This window comes from Penaeus vannamei, chromosome 11 (assembly GCF_042767895.1).
Source record: "Penaeus vannamei isolate JL-2024 chromosome 11, ASM4276789v1, whole genome shotgun sequence".
Taxonomy (NCBI): Eukaryota; Metazoa; Arthropoda; class Malacostraca; order Decapoda; family Penaeidae; genus Penaeus; species Penaeus vannamei.
The window spans coordinates 32,267,499-32,282,838 of record NC_091559.1 but is presented as its reverse complement, the minus strand read 5'-3'; positions in this window follow the sequence as shown (position 1 = coordinate 32,282,838).

Genomic DNA, 15,340 nt, shown 5'->3' with positions numbered 1-15,340 from the left:
AAAATTGAGAGATGATGAGATGTGAAAAATAAATTTATCAATAAAATATATATTGTCTTTTTTCAGTGTTAATTGAATGAAAGGAAACTTCTGGGAAGTTCAAGATCCTATTCCATGTCGCCTTCATGTGCTGAATTTTCGTGATGAAAGCAGTGAGAGGCTTCCTTTATGTTAGTGCTGAAACAATAACTTTTATTTGCATTTTTGTATGTTAGTTTTTTCCCCAAGGAAGAATAATATACATTTTTCCTGTGAACATCAAATGACAATGATTTTTCAACACACACAAACGCAAAACACACACACACACACACACACACACACACACACACACACACACACACACACACACACACACACACACACACACACACACGCACACGCACACACACACACACACACAAATGCACACACACACACAAACACACACACACTCACGCACGCACGCACGCACACACACGCACACGCACACGCACGCACGCACACGCACACACATACACACACAAACACACGCACACACACACACACACAAAACACACACACATATATTTCCCTACTTATACAAAGAAACGTCAACCTTTCACATGTCTTGACATGTCCTATCAGATTAAATCCATTTTGATATTGTCATCCAGTCCTCCATATTTTGTTTTCATTTTCAGCATAAAATAGAATAAAAATACTGATGTAGAAAAGGCAAAAGTAAACATTGTGGAATTTAAGTTCATTTATTTCATTCTCATATGAATAAGGAGTTACAATGAAAAATGTACAAACAGTAGATTTTTGTAAGCATATATTACTACAAAAGGAAATTAAGCCAAGAGAAATAAAGATGACTGTCAAAAATTAAAAATAAATGAATGGTGTCCCTTGACTGGCTTCAAAATTTTTTGGGGCAGTGTTGGGTGGTATTTGTAATTTGTAATTTGTCATCATTCTTATTTGTGGAAACAAACAAATAAACTGTAGATAAGGCTTTAATAGTTCTTTGTTCAGGCCTATTGTAGGACAGTATTTAACATGAATATGCATAGGCGCAAGAAAACAAGTACTTTATTCATAAATCTTTTTACACCTCTATGCATAATTACATGAAATATATCCTTTCATTTCCTCATTAGTTCTATGACCCCCTCGCAATACCTTGCAAATTTTTGTTGTCTCTGTCTCTTAGGAGACAGACTGAAGCCCAATGTAGGGCTTACCTTGTAGTTCAGCCCTCACCTTAACTGATTTTGCTTGGTCTTTTCTTCTCCTTTTCTCTTCCGTATCTTCTTCATCCCCTTCTTCTGTCCCATTCCTAAGGTGTGAGAGCCGTGATGAAAGGATGAAAGACTGGCTTTATGTCAGTCATGAATGGCCTCCGTGAGCCATGGGCACGGTTTTCCTTGGTTAATTGCCAAGCCCTTTTCCTCTATGGTGACCCTGAGGGATAAACCGTTTCTTTTCCCCATTTTATTTAGGCTCACCATGGACAATAATTTAAAGATTCTTTACCCTTAACCCCCCCCAATCCCTTGCCTGTTGTTGTCGGGGGGGGGGGGGGCGCTAGGAGACGGAGACTGGGACCCAATGCAGGGATCTCCCCTGTCTAGGGCCTCAGGCTTCGACTCAACTAATTTTGCATGGTTTTTTCCCCCCTCCAGCTTTTTGTTTCCTTCTCATCTCCAACCCCTTCCACTATCCACTTCTTAAGGTGTGAGAGCCGTATTGAAAGGATGAAAGGCTGACCTAGTGCCAGTCCTGAACGGCCTGCGGGAACTATGGGCACGGTACTGCCGACTAATCTAGCCCTTACCTTCAGTAGCGAAAGGAGCTGGACCGTTTAGGCCTTTTATATAATCCAGGTTCCCCATGACCAGTAATGAAAATGTAATCCCTTTATTAGAGGCAATGAGGCTAGCCCCTTTATCAAATAGCCCCAACCCAGGCTCTCCTTTGACCACGGCTCCGAACACTGAAAACACTACCCACTCCTAAATGCCTACTAGTGCATTACCCACCCAAGCAGAGAATCAATCTCCAGAAGACATTCCTACCCTCCCAACTTCCTCAAATTCATCAACTCTACCCCCGCAACCATCATTAAGCAACCAATCCTCCCTTATTACTACCTTGCAGCCTAATTCTCCATCATTCCGTAGTACTCCCTCTTCCACACGTCCCCGACCATCCACCACCACCAACCCTACAGATATCTTAAATACTCTGTTTAGCACAGCTAAATGGGACCGATTTTTCGTGATCCCTTCTACAGCTCATTACTCAGGCAACACTCTTCTCTTTCAACAATGCCTCCAAAAACAAGTAGGCAGAGTCCCTTTCTATACCAGACGCGATCGCTCCCGTCTTGTAACAGTCAGATCAGAAACTGAATCTATAGCACTATCAAATTTAACTGATCATTCTGGCAACCCCATTCCTGCAGTCCCCATTCCAACCCTTAATAACTGTACTGGAACTGTCTCTCTCTCCCCAGCAAACTGCCCAGTCGATACCAAAGATTGGTCAGACTGCGGAGAAGACTTATTAGGATGCCTCAAAGACCAAGATGTGAAATCAGTACATTGCTACACCATTCCTCCTAAAGGTCAATGTAAGAATCCGACTAATATTGCCAGAATTACCTTCCGTACATATGACCTTCCCTTACATATCTACATTGGTGGACAATCCCTCCCTGTTCGACCATACCAACCCCTTCCCCGTCAATGTCAAAACTGTTGGCGCTTTGGACATCCTTCCAAACATTGCCGTTCCACAGACCGATGCCCCATATGTGCCCAACCTGGTCATAATCGATCAAACTGCTCAGCACAAACACGAACATGTGCCAACTGCGGCGGCCCCCATAATGTATTTTATAGAGGCTGTCCCACTTACAAGTTTGAATCTGAAGTAGCAACTCTCAGATACAAAAATGGTCTCACTTTACGTGAAACCAGACAGGAAGCATGTCGACAAGGTTTCTCTCATACTCCATGCTCCAGTAACATCGTTCGCTCAGCCCCTCCCCCCCCACCCCAAAAAGTCCCCATTTCCACTTCTACACTCCACACCCCTCAGTCCAAGTCCTTTGCTCACCCTAGGGTGTTTCATCTGGATAGGCTGAAGGTGTGTGCTCGGGGCTTTGCTGAGACAATCTCTGGTTGTTTCACAGCATTCGACAATCTGATAGACCCTGTACTTCTGTGGGACACCAAGTGGGAAACGCTCGATGCAGTCCCTAAACCCAAACACCCTAATCTCAACCACAGCCCCAACACCAACCCCTCTCCCTCCCCGCACTACCCGCAGTAGACAGACTAAACGTTCTAACCCTTCTTCCCCTACAGCACAATCACCTCCACCTACCTTTACCTTTATTCCTGAGACACCAGTCTCCTCTTCCCCCCCTCATAAGAAAACTTTTATCCCACAAAACTCTCCAACCAACTCCATTGCAGAAACAATTACCTTCTCACAAAACTCTCCAACCAACTCCACTGCAGAAACAATGGATGACATTCAAAGCTATATGCTTGAGACACAAGATCCCATAACTCGTGCTCCTTCCACACTTGAAGTGGTTGCCGATATTCATACTCCTCCTACTAATATTCCCCCTCAACACAACCAAACCCCCCTCAATTCCGTCCACCTCCGATATCCATCCTCCCAATACCCATCCTCCTGATATCCACCCCCCTCTTACTCACAACACCCCTACACCCCTTCCTCCTAATCCCTCCCAAGACAACACGTCCCCTTCAACTCAAACTATCCATCCTTCCGATATCCACCCTCCTACCACTAATACTCCCCCCACATCTACTCCCTCCCAACACAACCCACCCCCTTCAACTCCAACTATACGCACATTCTCCCTCCCTCCATCCCCTCTATCCTTTCCACTCCCTCCTGGATATGCACATGAATCACTCATGTCACAACAATGCCCTTCCCCAGATCCTCCACTTCCTGATACCCCTCCTTTACACCCCCTAGCTTCTTTCCCCCCCCCCCCCCCCAGATTCCCCAATATGTACCGACGCTTTCACTCATAAAATAACTAAGATATAGCTCTCCTACATTGGAATATTCGCGGTTTCCATTCTCACAGACCAGACTTACGTCATATCCTTGTTTCTTATAATCTATCTATCATCTGCTTCCAATAGACTTTCCTTACATATCCTCCTATTCCAATTCCCAATTACCATTTTATCTCTTCCTCACACTCCCTTTGTGTCTCGTCTATACTTCATCATCAAACACCTTACATCATACCTCCCTTACAAACCACTGTCCCGTTCACAGCTATTCGCATCTTTCTTCGCTGCTGGATCACAGTGATTTCAGTCTACTTCTCCCCCTCCCATCCCATTGACTTTGCTGCCTTTGAAACTCAAATTTCCCAACTCCAACCACCTTTCCTCGTAGTTGGTGATTTCAACTGCCGCCACACTCTGTGGGGGGACTCTACCACCAACTCTCGAGGCCGATTTCTAGAATGCTTCCTCTTCACAAATAACCTAATTCGCCCCACAGACTTTGACATGCGCACACAATCCTTTTCATGCCTTAACTTTTCTCTATACTCCCCTTCTCTTCATTTAGATTTCCACAGGTCAGTTCTAGACCACTTCCCAGTACTCCCTTCTCCTACTTCGTATGTACCACTTCTTAATCCTCCACGCTGGTGCTTTGATAGAGCTGACTGGCATACTTTCACTTCACTCTCTACTATACCTATCCCTCTATCCCCCTTACCGTCCATTTCAGATATGCTACAATGTTTTACAACCACGATCCTAAGAGCTGCCTATACAGCCATTCCTCGAACTTCAAGACCTTATACCTCTAAATGTGTTCCATGGTGGAATTCTGATTGCACCAAAGTGCTTTGCTTAAAACGAGGCACCCCTTACCAGCTATCAGCCCTGATTTCCTTTAAAAGATCTTCTGTCCATCTTCGCCGTACAAATAGCTGGGAAAATTATGTTTCCTCAATTACATCTACATCTATTTCAGCTGTTTGGCGTCGTATCCATAAATTACCAGGCAACCCCCCCCCCCATCCAGCCCCCGTCCTCCATATTCGAGATACTCTCATCTCTGATCCTACTCAAGTAACTAATAAACTGGGCGACTATTTCAGCCAGGTCAGTAGTGGCTCACCTTTCCCCACTCTCTTCTTCCATTAAGGCCATCAAGAAATGCACCCCATATCACCTTCACGCAATCCTCTGATAAGCCCGATAATGCTCCTTTTTCTTTTGAACTTTTTTTTTTCTTTTGAAATTTTCCTTCTCATTGGCGAGAAGCTCTTATCCTACCTTTCTTAAAACCCAATAAATCAGGTACCCTACCCCAAGATTACTGCCCCCTAGCTCTAACTAGCTGCCTGTGCAAACTACTAGAACGAATGGTTAACTTCCGCTTAATGTGGTATCTTGAATCTCATAATCTCCTTTCCCCTTCCGTTTGGTTTCCGCCGTGCCCGAAGTACAACAGACCCCCTTGACCATTTCGAGACATATATTTCATCTGCATTTGCAGGCCATCAATACGTATTAGCCATATTCTTTGATCTAGAAAAAGCATATGACACCACATGGCAGTACCATATTCTCCAACAATTGTCCTCCATAGGTATACGTGGAAACATATACCAGATGGCAATCTTTCCAAACGTACTTTCCAGGTCAAAATTACCTTTTCCACGTCATCATCCTTTCCTCAGTTCGAAGGCGTCCCACAAGGAAGTGTACTTAGTACCGCTTTATTCCTTCTTGCTGTAAATGACATTGACCAGGAGCCCGGGCATCACTATATGTTGATGACTTAACCATCTATGCCTCTGGCACATCCATACCAGATCTCTGTCAATTTCTTCAGTCCGCAATAACATCGGTATCTTCTTGGGCCACTAACCATTGCTTTTGCTTCTCTGCCTCCAAGTCTCTCTCCTTTTCTCTTGCTCACGTATAGGTCCCCAACCGTCACTGCTTATATAACGCTCCACTCCAATACCATTCTTCTGGCAAATTCCTAGGCGTTATATTTGACCAAATTGTCCTGGCGAGCCCATACCTTGTACATTAAAGAAAAAGCTCTTTCCCACATATCCTGGGGCCCAAATCGCAAAACTCGTCCTCCATCTTCATGTTACCACTCTAGATTATGGATGCCATATCTACTTTTCTGCCTCAACCTTCCTTCTTGCTCACCTTGCCAAACTATCGCACAATCCCTGTTTCCTACCTTTACCTCTTCTCCACGTTTACCTACTCCTCTCCCCGTACGCATGGATACCCTCCTCTCCCATTCCCCCTTTCCTCACCTCCGACCTCTCCCACTTTTTGTCCATTCCATTCCTCCATAGCTTATACCTAACCCCTGTATTTGCTCCTCAGTTTTCCCTGACCCACCAAAATCAGATATTCCCCCCTCTATCCTTCTCACTCATTTCCTTGACCATGTCTCCATTCATTCCTCCAGCATTCATGTTTACACTGACGGTTCCAAATCCACATTAGGAGCTGGATTCGCAGTAACCTTCCCAAATCGCACTTTCAAATAAACCCTACCTCCTGAATCTAGTGTCCTTACTGCAGAAATGTATGCACTCCTTTTGCCTTCATCTTTCACTATTTTTACTGACTCCTGTAACTCATTAACCCTCATAAAGTCTGTGCACTCGACCAATCCCCTTGTCTGTAAGATCCAGAACTGGTTGTTCCATCTGTCAACCACGCTTCTCACATATTCCAGTTACGGATTATTACTTTAAAGCCTTCTTGTATACCCGATGACAATCTTTCTGGTCAAGCATCCACAATAATAAACTACATACTGTAAAACCAACAATTATCTCCCCTTGGTCAGCTCCATTTCACTGGAACAGATGTTGGGAGACGGCCCTCGCACGCTTACATATTGGTCACACTCGCCTAACACACGCCTATCTAAGGTCACGCTCTGACCCGCCCCCTATGTCCCCTATGTAATGTCCCTCTTTCAGTTCCACGCACCACTGCTTTTCCACACATATCCTCCCTTCACCAACCTCCCAACATAGACATCCTTACAGAATCCCACAGCTTCTGCCTTGACAACCTGTTCTCCTTCCTCAGACGCATAAATATCGTTCAGTTTATCTAACCCCCTTACCTAAACCACCATAACCCATTCCCTTCAACTCCCTTGCCCATCTTCAACCTTTTGCGCCACACTTAGAATTTCTTCCAAGTTCACCTTTCAGTTCAAAAAGTACAAAGGGCATTATAATTGCAATCTATTTGCAAACTTAGTAATCTGGACCTAGCCAAACACTGTTGCTCCTCAGTCTGGTTATGACAATTCAAGTTGCTATGCACAATCATATACGGGTGCCAGCTATGGTGGCTTCCATAACGTATTTTATAAGACCTGGCCTTCCTATAAGTTAGAGTCTGAAGTTGCACTTCTCAGATACAAATTAGACCTCACACCATGTGAGGCTTAACAAGAAACACGCCGATGAGTTTTATTTTTCTTGCTACCTATTCCAACATGTTCCATTCCTCTCTCTTCTTCCTAACATGTCACGGTATCTCCCTCAGTACTTCTTCCCCATACCCCCTGTATCTCCCAGTCAAATTCTTTTGCCAATCCAGATACTCCACTTCCCTGTTACGTGCCTCCCTTTCGCACTTTACCTGTTGCACAAGATCTAAACTTTCACCTCATCTTCTACCACATCCTCTCCTAAACCTACTCATTCCATAGCTTCTTGAGTGTCTCCTCTTCTCCCGCTCATAAGAAATCCTTCGTTTTTCAGACCCCCCCCCCAAAAAAAAAACAAAAAAACTTGGACATCCTAAACTTCCTAAACGTGACTCAAGGAACACTCCTCTCCCTCATCCTCACTCCAATTTCTTTAATATTCGAAGTGACTGTCGACATCCATCCTTTTCTTCATTTGACCACACATCCATGATCCCCTACGCTGACAGACTTTTTCTTTTGACAACTTGTTCTCCGTCTTCAGACACATAGATACCCTCCATTTAATCTATCTGCCCCTAACCCCTTCCCCCTTTTATACTAGTCCCTTTCCCTAATTGCTCCCCCTCTATACTTTTTACTTCTATACTATCTTGTAATGCTATTCCATTGTCCTATGACTTTTAATGTCTAGCACAGTGGTTCTAGACTTCTTTAAGAATCTAATGTAAGCTATGGACCCCATTCCCCAGAAATATTCACCTTAACACAATGTTGTATGTAAATATGTAGTGTACCAACCCCTTGCTCTTAGGAGACTGTAAGGGTATAACCCCTATCTTAGACATCAGAGCTCGCCTCAACTAATTTTAGTCTTTTCTCCTCCGCATTTCCTTTTCCTTTTTTCATCCCCTTCTGTCCACACCCTAAAGTGTGAGAGCCTTGCGGGAAGAATGAAAGGCTGGCTTTGTGTCAGTCCCAAACGGCCTTTGTACTCCGTTTGCTAATCCCTCTTTACCCTTTTCACTAACATACTAACCTATAGCGCTCTACAACCTTTGACATCTAACATATTTTTGCTAATCCTTAATTAATTCTTACACTTTTTGCCACATTACTTTACCATGTGCTGTATGACCTATGATATATAGCACACTTATTTGTTTTAGTCATTAATCATTCACGGAATCCCCAAACATCGCCATAGGAACAAAAAAAAAAAAAAACTTTCTTACCCTGGGGCTTCACCTCTAAGCCTCATCCTATCTCTATATTTTTAATATGCCGCTAATGACCTTATATGTTGATACAGCAGATTTTTTTTATTAATGAATTATAATGCATATAATGTATTTATTGAGATCTGATTGCCTCATATTTACATGTGATACACAAAGCATTATTAAAGTCTAAGGAAAACACTTTATATATTACTTTTTATCTGATCATCATGGACCTCCTGAAACCCATCACTGAACACCCCAGTTTAAATAGCTCTGGTCTCACAGATGTTTTAACCATTAAGCATCCTTTCATGTATCTTACCTTTTTTTCTCTCTCTCTCTCTGTGGTTTCTATGAACACATGGACACATTCCCATGGCTGTTGTTTTTAAATATGAAGGCATTTTTTTTCTGACTTATTTGGGAGTGGAGATTTTTTCTGCATCCACCTCTTATACATTTTTTCATCTAGATGTTAATCTTTACTTGCAAGTCCATCTTTTCAAAAAGAATAATACAAGAAATATTTGATTTCTAAATGGGAATTCTCCCTGAAATCAGTATATGGGGGGGGGGGGTGTATACACTGTTCCCAGTAGTTTTGTTTAATTCTTACACTAGTGTCAATAGGATGTGTTATTTCATATTATTCACATGTTTACTATGTGTGAGTGAATCTTCCATTACCAGTACTTAAGACACTTGTTCATGTCTTAAAAAATAAATCACTGCTTTAGTCATAAGGATTAAAGAAAATACCGAGACAAATATCACCAGTTTACTGAGAGAAGCAGTGTTCAGCTTAGACCAACTATGGTCTTTGTAACCTACATAGAGATTTAAGATATTTTAATAGCATACTTTCATGTATAATCCTTAAACCACTCCTTTAAACAATAAACTAAACAGGTGCAAAAAATATATAAAACTACAAATATAAATGTTCTAAGAAAGTAATACAACTATAACAAAATAATCTACAAGTTTTATATATCTCTATGTAAATCCTGAACTGTTTTGTAACTTCAAAAGAAAGCTATTTCAAGAAATGACTAATTGACATGGGTTTGGAGAAATTCCCAGGCTTAGCATTTAAATATTCAAAAAATCCATTTGATTGCTACAGTACTATCTAGATTGTTCTCTTAATCCAAGTAAGAACCTCAAAAGAAAACAATTAAAAACCTTTCCTTTGTGCTAAATGCAAGCCCCAACCCGTGTATGTGCCTCTTTTCTTGCATTACTACACTGTATTACAGACACTCACCTCTATGCACACTAAATCACAATTAAGGCACTCTTTAACATTCCAGATAACATCAGCAGGTGAGGAATGAACTGGGAATAAAACAAACATGATCTACCTTTCAGTATAAATGAAGAGAAATTCCTAAACTGAACTTTTATATATATTTATTTTCTTCAAAGTGACAAGAAATATTATACAAACTTCAAAGCTGACATTTTGGGGAAATAGTGAACATTCCTCCACCCTGTACACTCTCTTACAAGCTTTACACAAACAGCTATACTGTACTATGACCTATTCTTTAGGTGACAAGCTCAGTGCCAGGTAACTGCTGTATTTCTAAAATCATTCACTTCCGTCTTATGAGTCTTTTTCCCTGTACCTGGCAAAGACCGTCTTGAACATTTCTGGAGAATAAAGGTTAGAGAACGAACACATTCCTACACATCTAAATCTTTAAAGCAAAATTAAATATATTATCAATATTTCAACATATCTTTTTGTAAAAAAGTGTAGCCATTTTTGTAGATACAAAGTACTAGAAAACAAGATCATTTGTACATCATGTTAGCTCTACCAAATGGTAAATATTGCAAGTTGAAGTATGCACCAGTGACCATGGATTTCTTATTAGATAACAATGGCTGCACTTCTGTCTATTGCACAGAATGCTTTTAGCACAAAACCCCCTTTTAGGTCAAACTCTGAGATGTCTAATAAAACCCTGGGGGAAATATTCAAAGTATCAAAGTATAAGGTCCAAAAAGATCAGAAAATATACTCTTCTATTTTCAAAATTTTAAGCATCATGATGTTTAGGTACTGCAGATTGTAGCAATTCTGAATATAAGAAACCCATTTATAATACTGGTAGAACAAATAGACTCTCATAAGTCCATATTGCGAGATTAAGCTCATTTCCTCTATTTTGGAAAGATAATTACCATATAATTCCTATAACACACAAAGAAGGGTTAACATTTCATCTAAATGTAACTTAATTTTTTTTTTTCTATATTTCTTTTTTCTATAAATTTGGAAACAACAATGAAGTGCTACAATTACAAAGTTATCTTCAGATTTATATATATCAAATTCATCTATGAAAGTTGTACAGCATTAGTATTGGCTCTAAACCAGAAAGTCCACACACATAACATGCAAAATCCAAGATTCAATTTGCAAAACCAAAGATGAAAAATTGGATCTGCATCCACATGTGAGATGATAGAGGGAGTATCTTTGCCAAGGTGATACAAACTCTTTCACCTGAGAACTAATACTTGTCAAAGCCATCTGAGCAATAACACCAAACACTCTTCAAAACATTAACAGAAAATATGACTTGTATTAGCTTTCTGTTAAAAGGAACAATAAAGATATGTTAAGTAATGTTAGTATGGGCTTGATTCTCATTTCATTTGCCCTTGTATGCACCAGTTATTTTACACCTATTTTTGTATTACTTTAAAAAATGTATATCCAAAACACAGCAAATTCCACTAGGCTTGTACTTCTCTTTATACATTACTTATTCCTTATTTCCTGATTCCATGATCTTATCATGGACAATGAATGAACCAAGTGCCATTAGAGACCTTCACTCCAACTCAGATGTTTTAGCTTTGTGGTGGTGATCATTTTCAAAATGACCATAGTAAAATGGTAGAAGGTAGAAAAGTAACAAAATTATAGTATGAGTACATCCTGACAATTATTTAACATTTTCACCAGTTAGCTATTGAAGTAACAATACAAGAGGAAGCAACAGCTATCAACCACTCTCTCCATCATACTAGCAAAGCTCCTGCAATCTTCATTCGTTGTCCACCAGCCACTTCAGGTCGTCCCCCAAGCTGCTGATGTTATCATATCTGCCATGACCTAGAGCTAATGCCACATTTGTGCTACTGACGAGTGCTATGACACTTAATCCACACTTTACAAACACCTACTCAACATAGTAAAATAAAAGAAATGCGTATCAGCATTACAAGTTACTCTTGGCCCTGTGTTTCTAGTGAGAGGGAAACTGTACAACATTTATCAATATTATTTTCTAATCTTTTCTTTTTTTCAAAAATGGGTGACTGTTTACCAAAAACATTTTCACAAAAAACCCTTGCTATTACAGCATCAGCGAGGTCTGTACTCCTATCCCCAATGCCTTAAATGTGACAATGTTTATTCAAAAATAAAAGATATAAAAGCACAGTTCCTTACACAAAGTGATCATCTACATGTTATCTCCCTTGCACCCCAAAGAGATTTCTGACAGCTTTTTCTTTCTAAACTCTGTATGTACCATTCTCTGAACTTATTCGCATACTGAAGTAGGATTTAGTGGGCCATCTTATGAAATACTGTTTCATCTACGTCTTTTAAACCCTATTTTTCTCCCCAAAAAATACAACTGATTGGCACCATTTCTTCTGATCTGGCAAGTTATATTCTGTTATCACTGATTGCATAAGCATCATTAAGCATCAATTTCAGCTGTGATATTACTAACTTCACCCCCATCATGGTGTTTGTCACTGCCCATTGTGTTGTTTTTTTTTGTTGCAATAAATGTGATTTTGCAATCTTTATAGTCACAGAAAATGATGTATTGCAATAGTTTACAAGTATCCTTGGATTACTCAGAGTACAAAGCTTTTATGGTGTGTGAAAGATGAGAGAAACATGGTACATTAGAGCAAAACAAAATTCACAGAATCTGGGAAAAAATTTAGACCAAAATTTGTATTATCTTTCAACTTCAAAATCTAACAGTACCAAAAGGAAGATTATAAAGTTGTTCTTCTCTTCATTGTCTGAAGTCAATTAATACTTTCTTAGTAGAGTGCATTCATTCCTTTTCTCCATCCAATTAACCAATAATTCCAACATAATCTACTTCTCTTGGGTTTTCCCCTTGATACACAATGTGTCTCACAGCAATGCAACCAACAGAGTTCATTACATCAAAAAATCTTCTCCCCAAAACTAATGGATGATCAAGACTCAAAGAATCATTCTTACTTCACATCATCATATAGAACTGGAAGCAGCACAAACCGTCGGACAGGTGTGTGATCATCTCTGCAGAGTACAGCAAGTAGGAAAAGAAGATAATTAAATCATTTCAGTAAAACCCTCAAGTACAGAAATGAAAACTGGAAGTGCTTTGAGCATGTTCCTTCCAGTGCCTTTGTCCCTCGTCCCCTCAAGCCCTGTGAGCAGAGAGAGACAAAGATGTGGAGAGGCGGGAGGAAACACAAAAGCAGATCTGACAAGAAATCTGGTTGACTACTGACTGTTGTGTCAAGGTGAGACGAGGTACATGTGTTGATAACCAGCCACAAACATACTAATAGCACCTGCATGTGAGCAAAGGGTGAAGCATATAGCCTAAGATCTGGCTCCCTTTGGGTAACAAACATATCAAACTGCAGGGCAAATAAGAGAGCTACAGTAAACTTTCAAGTTATCCTGTAATTTTATCACCACCTCAAACATATTAAAACAAGCTCTAACACACTTCCCAAATGTCCGCACACACAGACACACACACACATATACCAACCCAAACACACACAAAGAAAGAGAGTACCAGAATCAACACTGAACTGGTCTCTTTTGGATCTCTTCTCTGAAATGACTGTTTATTGAAACTCATACATATACTTTCATCCTAAAACCCTTAACCTTCAATGAGAAATCATTCATATGCCCATCAATCACAAAATATCAGAGCTTGAATAAACACCTACTAAGCATTAGAGCTTGATAAACACACAACTCAGTTCACTGGACACATGAAAAGGACTGGGAAAGGGGAAATGATTCTCCTGTTACTGTTGCAAAAATCTGTAAATGTAAACACCAGGGATAAAAGGTCATAGGGCTGGTACATGACTCTTTGGGTAATAGCTACAAAGGAAGGCTGTATAACATGGAGAAAGCACTTCATTAATGAACAAAAAATTATCAGTATGGTAACTGGCATGGGTTAATTATCACTTGGGATAGGCAGACAGGAGCAGGCAGGAGTTGGCAAGGTCAGGGAAGGTTTTTTAATTCAGGCAGAACCTTGAGATGGGCCAGGTCATGTAACTAGTTTATGCATCCATCACTTGTATCTTTCGGGGAAAGGAAAGACCCATGTCCTGTGAAAATACTTATCAGGCTTCAGTAATGGCTACCTGCTAGCATGAGAAGTAAAAGGGGGGAGGTAAAGAGCATGGAGCTACCACAGAAAAGCAAGTCTAAACAGCATCAGCAGCAGCACAGAAGGACACCACAGTCAGCAGATCTAAGAGCTCAGGGTAAACAGAGTAAAACGGCAGCACAAGACAGCAGCATCACTCTGTCCCCTCATTCTCTGTGGTTGAAGAGGGTGTGGTGGTGGTGGTGGAAGAGGCAGTGGTTTCAGGAGTTGGCATGGCAGTTGGGTTGCTGGAGGTGATCATCGGAGGTACTGGGGTCAGAGGACGTGATGGACGATGGAGTTGACTTGGCTACGTCCTCCAAGGGAAACCCGCTTGGTGGGAGCAACACACACCTGTCAGGTAGCTGCCCTCTTCACCACTGAACTCACTCTTCTCAATTACATTCTCAAATGACCTCCAAATAATGACAAGTGCTCAGCTTTATATCAGTAAACAAGTGCTTTTTCACAAACAGGCTAGTCCCCTTTTTGCTATAAGCTCTTAGGGGGGTCAGGCGCCGGGCCCTCGGCTGCCATACCTTCCTGGCTGGATGTGGGTTTTGCGCTTGACTGCTCAGATGATGATGCAGCTCCCTCCTCATCCCCAGAGCTGCTGCCTCCTGATTCTGCCAGAGCAAAGTTGTTAAATTCTTGTAAATTATAAAAGAACATTATGAACTTTTAATCTTACATTGACTTCACATGAAATACTCATACTCCAATCTTTAACTGACATATGATAACATTCTCATACTAAACTTTCTCATAACTCAATAGACAACAGAAAAAAAGAGAGAGAGAAACTATTAACCACATGCTGACGGGTTTGGGATGTGCATACATGCCATACCCGCTGTGTGTTTAATTTAGTAATTGTTTTTACAAATAGATGGGTCCACAAGTACCAGGTCACCCGTGAGCCGGTTACGAGAAGTACCTGTCTCGCCTGTTTAACATTTTCCTCAATTTTCGGTAATATTTTCTAGTGTTTGGTACTGTTGTTAGTAATGCCGATAAGAGTATGGTAATTACAATATCTATACTAAAAATAACAGTATCAATATTGATAGCACTAGCAGAAAAGTGTTTTTCCCGCCAACTCAAGGAAAGGTAAGGTCACAAGAAGTACAAATTGATTCCCCTTTTTGGCTATGCACTGGCAGACCAATCTATGTGCATAGACATTTAACATAACACTAAACT